Genomic DNA, 8,901 nt, shown 5'->3' on the forward strand with positions numbered 1-8,901 from the left:
AGATTAAGGGCTTGCCTGCACAAGAAAGCTGCACTACTATTAATTTGCAGTATGCTTTAAAGGAATTATATTAAACCTGGGCAAAAGGCCATGTGGATAACCTGGTATTCCTTTGCAGGAATACAAATGCCTTATTTCAGGTTAGATCAGGTCAATCAGGAACAGGAAGAACTTGCAAAGCAATACATTTTCCTACACCAGAATGAAGAGTCCATCAGCTTTTTCTGTGGATTCTGTCCTCCCAATGGAAAGAAAGGGTAGGGCATGGTTTTGTAATCAGTTGGAGACACAATCTGCTGAACAGAGGTAGAATACTTATAAATGTAGCTTTTTTTTCCAAATATACATATGTATATGTGTGTATATATAGTACGGGCTTGCCCAATATATATATATATATATATATATAAAGTCACGAGTATCTGTCTACTGGCAGTAGATAATGCTCTTTGAATACTCCATGTCCTGGACTTAACTGTAGTGGTCTGCAAGCAGATTGCAAGTTTATAATTGTATCGTCCTCTTGTAGGCAAGCTCAAAGTAACAGAAGATGAAGATATAAGAAGAGAGACAGCAGTAGAAGAAAATTGGAGGTGCATCAGTAAATCTTGGATGCTGTGCATTCTCATTTTGAACTGGTTTGAACTGGTAAACTAGCAATTATCTAAATCCAAATAGGCACCTAGTCAGGATGGCTCCTATATTCAGCGGCATTATTATTATACTTTGAAGAAGGCACTAATGCTTCTCTGTATGGTTTCTGTAAACTTTCTCTTCCAATTACAATTTCTAAATACCAAATGCATCTTTCATGTCACGTTAAGTGTCTTCTTTGAAAAACAAAGCCCCTCCAGAGGGTCATGAGCAAATATTAGGGTGATGGCAGCTCAAAAACGCCCATGGGATTATCAGAGCCCTGAGGGCACCCCCAGCCCTGACTGTGCCTTGGCATCCCCCTGAGGCTCCCCCACCTGCCCAGGCCCCCACATCAGCCCTGGAGCTGCCAGCCCCTGCTCCAGCGAGGCCACAGCAGGGCCAGGCTCCAGCTCCCACAGCCCTGCCCTGCCCCGCCATGGGCCCAGCCTCGAGGGCACATGAGCCAAACCCAGTCCTGGTTCACATGAGAACGGGTGAAGAAAGCCCATCTTCGTAGTTCCTCACTGCTACTGTTGTATACGAGGCCTATCCCTTGGCCTGTGAAGAATTCCCAGCAACTGCAAGGGAATAAAAGTAGTGCAGAGGTTCATAATAATAATTTGAAAGGTTCAGATCGGTGTGAAGGGCGGAGTGGGGAAGCCTGGGGGTGGAGGCAGCAAGAGGAGCACTCAGGAGGGAAGGCTGTGTCAATGACACCAGATTAGCAGGTCATCAAGACCCCAGGGCATCTGCTTGGTGTTTCACAAGACACTCAGATCTGGAGACAAAGAAAAGCGATTAGTCCTGATGACTCCCGGAGTTGAGGCAGGATGGAATCGCTGTCAGCTCTAAAAGGATACAAAAGGACACCCAAAGCCTGTGCATGGCCACCGACCTAAGAATTAACCCAGGAGACGTGAGCACAACTTGACAGATGGCATCCTTTGTCCTCCATCACAACAGATCCTGGACCTATAATCTGGACACATCTGGATGGATTTGGGTTAAATACGCTGGCCTGGTGGCTGGTGGCTGGCTGGAGTTCTTGGAGACCACACGCTTATGAGCATTAAGTTGTGAATACGGGTGAGCAAAACCTGTTCTGTTTCAGTTTTTGTTCTAAATAAAATCCCTTTCTCTTCCTTAAGGTCCCTTCCACCCTGGATATTTTCTACATTGTAGGTACAGTGTTGCAACAGCATTTAGAGGAAAATACACAGAGGAAAAAAGAGCATTAAATAGGAGCATTCAGCTGCATAATCTTTATTTCAGTCATCTCTCTTGTGATGGCAGCAGAGAAAAAATAATCATAATGGTTTTTTATGTCAGGACAAAACAGTTTTTTTTTTTTTTTTTTTTTTTTTCTAGATGGGTTCTTCAAGGACCACCATGTCCCCTTTGCTCACTTTGTCCAGGTGTGCAGCTCACGTAACTGGACTTCTGGCCCACTCCCTTGTTAGAGGGTTAGCTCAGGCTTCAGTTTGCACATTGCACCCTTTGCAGTTAACGAATCATATCAGGCAAAGGCATTTTGAGACACCTAATACATCACACTGCCTTAGATATATCCAGCCACTCTGGATGGATGCTCATTGAACTGGATGTCCAGAACAACCCCATTCCCAAACTGAGGGAGAGCTGTAGAACCCAGGAAGCCCTGCTTCATGCCAGGACTGCAAAGCTGGGTTGCAAGGTGAGGGCTCCCACCTGGAGCAGTAACCCTGCTACCCCTTCCAGAGGCAGCAAGCTCAGTGCCTGCAGGGGAGCAAGAGCTGCTGCCTCTCCTGTTGGACAACAGCACCTGTTGACTTCCCATCTACACAGCCGTTTGTCTAAAAGATGGCATGGTGGTGCTCAAAGAAGCTTTAGACTAACTTAATTCTCCTTCTACTGTAAGCTCATCACTTTTTAGACTACTCACAGTAAACAGGAAGAGTAGGTTTTTTCCTTCCTCTTTGCAGCTTCTTTTTATATATTTGCACACTGCTACCTTTCCTCTCCTCAGATTTCTCTTCTGGAGACTAAATTGTTCTTCATAGGTCCTCGCAGTTCACATTTTCTGAACTTCTGGCAGAGCAGAAATGACCTGGACTAGCAGGCATGGAAACAGACTTCTGTCTTAACAGATTAGATGCTACAGTGTGGGTGTAGTGAGAGCTCCATACCTAACTCCTGATGTGGAACATCTCCAGAGGCAAGAAGATAAAGTATTGCTGAAACTTACCTAAGTGATTCAGATTTCCTCTTTAATCAATAGCCTCTAGGCTGTTTCAGCCTACTAGGATTTGTTTGTGCCAGATGTGGTAGTGTTTCTGTGATACAGACAAAACATCCCAATAGCAACGAGCAGTGCTAACCATCTCATTTCACACAAATTGCCAGCATTGTGGGGGCAGAACACTCAGGTAGGGCTCATCTAATCAGCTGTAGATGCCTATAGGGAAGACTGTCCAGCCAAGCTAGTCACCTCAGCCACTCTTAAAGCCCCTTGGGAGAAAAAGGCACTCTGAGATGGTGAATCATCTCATCTTCAGGTAGATATCTAAACCAGATCAGATAAGACATACCTTTAAAGTGCCTATGGGGCAACAGATGTAGAGATAGACACTGTAGACATCTAAAATTAGGTGAGCTGAATCTCACCTATTAAACTGGTGACGCACAGGTCAAAAGCAGCACTTCCTGTGGGGAATTTTCAGAGCACACCTTTTGCCTTTTTGAATTTACAGCCACCTCAAAACAGATGCAGTGACTGTTGAGAGACACAGCAGAGTCTTCCATCAAATGGCTGAATCTTCTTGCCGATTTTCAAAATAATAATAATAAACCCCTCCACAGTTAATTTAGTACCTTAGTAATCATTTTTCAGAACAGAACTAGTTGCTTTTTCACGTATGTTCATGCCAGCATGTGGAGTTGGTAAAGCAAATGCTTAGATTAGGAAGCACTGATGTTCACCATGGCTAAAATAATTATATTCTGCGGAGAGGGATTTTTAGGTTGGATTCATCGGATACAGTTGAATTCCAAAGATTTATCTTGCAGAATCTTTTGAAAATGTGTGCTTCAAAATAATCTTTTTTTTTTCTTTTTTTTTTTCCTTCTTCCTTTTTTTTTGTTTAATACTATAGAATTGTCTTCATTTTCTTCCCTTCATTTTTATTACTTAGTTATTGGTGTGTAACTAAGAAAAGAAAAAAGGTTCTTGTGATACCACAGCACATCTCCTGACCCACTTCAGTACTTCATACATAAGCACTTGTTTGTTTGTACTTTTACAGGTGTTGGTCCTGTGCAGATACGGAACGTGGTTAAAGTTTCATAATGGAAAATCTGACAGGCAGTTAACTAATCCATGAGTCACATTTCGTAATAGCCTAAAGGTCTCTGATGTTCGACCTTCATTTGATACCCTTGCCATCAGGGAGTTATACATAACCCATCTGAAGAACATTCTTTATATAGATGGCTGCATGCTGCCCTTTTATACCTGCAAGAATGAATAGGCGTTGCATTTACTGAACCAGGGAAGTCTTCTGCCTGCCTTTCCACCCCTCCCTCTCTGACTCTTTGCAGGACTTTAGAGGAGCGTTGCAGGAAACTCAAATGAGAACAGTGCAAGGTTGCTTAGTTTAAGTCCCCTAGCCTAGCTGAAAGGTAAGGAGAAGGGTGGGGATTTTGTTTTTGGATTCCATTTATCTTTGTTTTGAAGGAACTCCTTATCAGTACAGCTCCAGTAATGAAAGTAGCAGTGGAGCTACCAACACTAAGAGAGCTCTGGTGTGTTTACCTGTGTATGGCTCACTTCTGCTTAAGGCAGGCCATACAGATACAGAATGAGACATCCCATTGTCAGATCATCCCAAATAGGAATCCAGCCTTTGCTGACAACCGTGGAGCTGTGCCAGCATTAGCAATGTCAAGGTGTTTATAGGATGACTTAATGTGTAGAGGATCATTCTGGAGAACCTACCACTTTATTACCCAGCCAACGGCTGGAAAAGCAACACATTGCTTTGCAGGGTACCATAAGGTTGTTGCCTTTCAGGACTTCTCAAGTTGCCCAGTAAGGCAGCAAAGGATACTGACATTACTGCTATTTCCAAAGCTGAAATAAGGCATTCACATGACTTCAGTAACCACATGTGAAGTTTACATACTATGAATCATTGTAATAAAGAAACCAAAACAAAATCATAGTGTGCCATTAAAGCTGGAATATGTTTTCCACGATAAGTGCTTTTAGGTTTGATTTGGCTTCTTTTTCATAGCTGTGGAACAGTAGAGCATCTCAGGAATATTAACTCATTGCCATTGCAGGACAGAAAGTTCTGGTCTTCATGAATGGACCCAGTATAAAACACTCCAGAAGGATATCTTATTTTTTTCAAACACTCTGGCAACATCAGCTTTTACTGCACTGCCAAATAGTAGACAACAAGAGCAGCTGGGAAGACAAATGGAAAAAAGAAGGCAGAGGAAAAGAGTTGCATCCCAAGCTTTTACCTCATCTGTCGTTTTAAGAAACGGTGCCGTTTCCAAACAACTATTTTGTAATTGTCTTAAGATCTCAGCAGACACTATGTGTGATGTACGTGTAGCTTGAGTTGCCTGCTGTGCATGGAGAGCTGCACAGTGAGGGTCTGGCACAGTGGGAGGGGGAACACGCCGAGCCTGCCTGTAGGCACCAGCATGGCGGTTAGTCATCCTGCTGAGTCAACAGGAGACACAAGCACCTCCAAAGGGTGCCTCTGCCTACTTGTCGTCTAAAGTTAGACAGCTAAAGTTATAATGATAGGCTCATAAGCAATGCTCATTTATGCACGAAATTCATCTTGCATGGGTGATCTGGATTACCAGAGGAAAACCTTTTTGTCTCGAGTAAACTCTGTGAGGAGCTGGGCAGGTCTCTGCAGCGACTATTTTAGGGCTCTCCTTGGAGCCCTTCTCAAGCAAATGCAGAAGGTGGGAAAAGGTCAAACAAAAGTCCCAGTAGGATTTGTGTTCACACAAATCTAGTGCTAGAAACAAGACAGCAGAGTCTGAATTCTATCAAGGAAGTTGCTAAAAAGAGGCTGGGACAAGGGAAAGGATTGCACAGCAGATGTATCCACCCCTCCGTCAGCAATTCTACCTCTTTGCCCACCTCTGCCTTTCACTTGCATCATAGAGACTGATTCCTGGCTGGTATTTTAATGAAGTGAATTCCCACTTATCAGAACATAGTAATTGTTCAGGCTCCTTGTTTACACAGGTCCAGTTGTACAAGTTTTGTCCTGTCAGTCACAATTGTCTAAGCATCTTGACTCTCCTTCAATAAACAGGAAGAGGTTGTGTTTTTTTTTCCATCTTTGCAAATTTGCAAATATCTTTACAAGAAAGTCATCAGCAACAGTTGGATAAACACACAGTTATCCTTGTCAAACTCCAGGGAAAGCGACAGCACAGCTAGAATCCATAAGAGCCTTTTTTTTTTTTTTTTTTTTTCTTGATGTGATACTGACTATGTGACTAGTGTTGAGATAAACCTGGCAGAAGCAATGTAGTCTAAACTCTAAGAGACTGAGGTTTGGAGGGCTTTCCGTCCTGCTCCATCATCTCAGGCCACAGCCTTGTAGCATCACTTTTACTGGAAGATTTGTGTATATCATTTAGGGTCCCTGCAAAAAGAAGGGCACAGCTACACAAAACCTACTGGCAAGATAGGCTTGCTGAAACAAATGTAATGTAATAAAATGCACTACAAAGTTGTACGACTCTTGTCTGGTGGCCTGAGGGAATCCATTCCCAGTTTGGCCTGCAGTACCCACTGAACTCCATGTAACTATCTCCAACAACTCATCCTGGCATAGGATCACAATAGTCATAACAAACTTAGGTTTCTAAGTGCCAAGAAGACAGAGAAACCACAGTGTACAACTGTTCCACAACATGCTGCGCTCTTGTTTTGGCTGAATTTTCATATTTTTAATAAAAAAAAATCTTCAGAAGAGAATTTTTATTCTGTCTGTCTTTCCTCTTTTTATTACAGTATGTGCTATAATTAAATGTTAAATGACAGGGACATCATTACCTGACATTGTTCTCTCTTTTTCTGAACAGTTCCTTGCACTGAGAATTAATAAAAGAAAATATACCTTTTCAGCTCTTTGTGTGCTTCCCTTGGTTTATTTTCAGCTTTTGACAGTGCTTTTCAGGATGTCAGCTTCCCTGTTTCTTCCCCATTTCCTGGTTCCCTGAACTTGTATGGAGCCTCTGATGCTGCAACAAGGCAAGGTAAAATACTTTTTTTTTAAGTATTTAAGTATTAATACTTAAGTATTAATACTTAATTATTACTTACTCAATTATTAATACTTAATAATAAATACTTAAGTATTTATAATTAATACTTAAGTATTTCAGTATTTTTTATATTTTTATATTTATATTATATTTTTTTTAAAAAAAAGCAAAGTATTGTGACAAAAGGACAGGCATTGCCCCAGGGATGCATAAACTGAAAGATCTTTAAAATTCTTCTGAAAAACAGACTGGTTGTGAGTTGACAGTGTCCTTTTAAGAATAGTTTATATTGAGAGATCCCATGACCAAGTTTTGGCTGAGCACAAGTGCTAATGACTTTTTTGAAATGAAAAACATTTCTAAAGACAAAAATAGCTAGTACTGAAATATCTCACAGTCATTATTTACAATTTCTATGTGATCACTTGTCTAGATTTATAATGATTACTTGCAGTGCCAGCAGAACTTAAAACTTTGTGGTTTTGTCTTTAATGCTATAATTAAAAACAGGATAATTTTCATGGGTCTAGAATAATTTGTAATTCTTGGGAGAGCTCTGTCTTTTAAGTGGCCTTACCTAAGATACAATCTTCACTGACCTAAGCATGTAGGCACATTTTTTACACTCACTGATGTCTTCATCAAGGAATCATACACCTTTAGGGTTATTTCAACCTGATACCTTTAGATAAAACTACAATTTTCTCAGTCTTCCTTAAGATTTTTAAATGTGTTCAAGTTATCTTTAAGTAAAACAGTTTATTTTTCTTTGGTCAGTATGTCCCTGGATAGCTTGTCTCTTTTTGTCCTATAAGAATTAAAGACGTTGCCTTTTTACAGTCCTTTCATACCGTCTTTCCTCCAGCTCAGCATTTTCCATTCTTCTATCCACCCACTCGTGACACAGGTTGGGGATCCTGCAGTGACTCCCCAGCATTTCCTGAGCTGGGCAGACAATATGGGATCATTCTGTAATGTAACCCCTAAAATCTGTTACCTTGCTTGTTCTCCGTATTTTGTTGGAAGGATGGATGTTCCTTATCACGCAACAAAAAGACCAGACTGCTATCACTCATACATTCATCAGGGCAGACCATGCATTTTAGGAATAGTCATTGAGGATTAATTATAGGGGATAAGTAGAAAGTTAGCGTCTCAAGCAGGAATTTCTTCGTACTGGAACAATTTTGATGTATATTTTTTTGTTTGTTTTTTGTTTTTTTACCATGATTCTTCCACAGATAGGTTTCTGCCATGCAGAAACTTTTAACTTGTCCTTAAAGGTTTTGTTTTGGGAACAGTTCATGTAAGATATTTGACTCTTGAACCTGCTTGTGTCTAGTAGTATTAATAACCTGGGGCAGACAATGTTTATATAGCACTGAGCACCGTGACGGCACTTAGTAAATAATGAAATAAATCACAGGCTTTGTTTCTGTTTAAATACTATGTTTGCCCGCTGAGGATAGAAAGCTTCTGGATCCTGCTCAACAACATCAGTCGGGTGAAACTGGATATTGGGCCAATTTTATCCTAGCTCTTTAATGTATGGCACCAGTACAGACAGTGCATTGGCTGACAAAGAACTCATAGTTTCCCACTGGGTTTCCATGGCAAGGTTTTGGCAGCTGGGGGCTGCAGGGGTGGCCTCTACGAGAAGAGTCCAAGAGCTGCCCCATGTCAGACACAGTCGGTTTCAGTCAACTCTGAAAGGGACTTGCAGGTGGCCAGAGCTGATCCCACCAGCCAAGGTGGGCGTCTGTAAAAACATATTTAAGAAAGGCTAAAAAATACTGTACAGCTGCTGTGAGAGGGAGAGGAGTGAGAACATGTGAGGGAACCAGCCCTGCAGCCCCCAGGTCAGTGCAGCAGGAGGGCAGGAGGTGCTCCAGGCAGGCAGCAGCAGTTCCCCTGCGGGCTGTGGAGAGGCCCCTGGTGGAGCAGGCTGTCCCCCTGCAGCCCATGGGTCCCACAGTGGAG

The 8,901-nt window shown here is 41.9% G+C and overlaps 1 long non-coding RNA gene across 1 annotated transcript in view; it reads left to right on the forward strand.

Moving 5' to 3' along the window:
• The first annotated feature begins 4,135 nt into the window (after positions 1-4,135).
• LOC118160907 overlaps positions 4,136-8,901 on the forward strand; it is a 10,018-nt gene continuing 5,252 nt past the window's right edge. The window contains exons 1-2 of the long non-coding RNA XR_004747737.1: positions 4,136-4,293; positions 6,814-6,912. This is a non-coding gene — a long non-coding RNA (uncharacterized LOC118160907). The remainder of the gene's footprint in view (positions 4,294-6,813; positions 6,913-8,901) is intronic.

Source organism: Oxyura jamaicensis, chromosome 1, assembly GCF_011077185.1.
Source record: "Oxyura jamaicensis isolate SHBP4307 breed ruddy duck chromosome 1, BPBGC_Ojam_1.0, whole genome shotgun sequence".
Classification (NCBI taxonomy): domain Eukaryota; kingdom Metazoa; phylum Chordata; class Aves; order Anseriformes; family Anatidae; genus Oxyura; species Oxyura jamaicensis.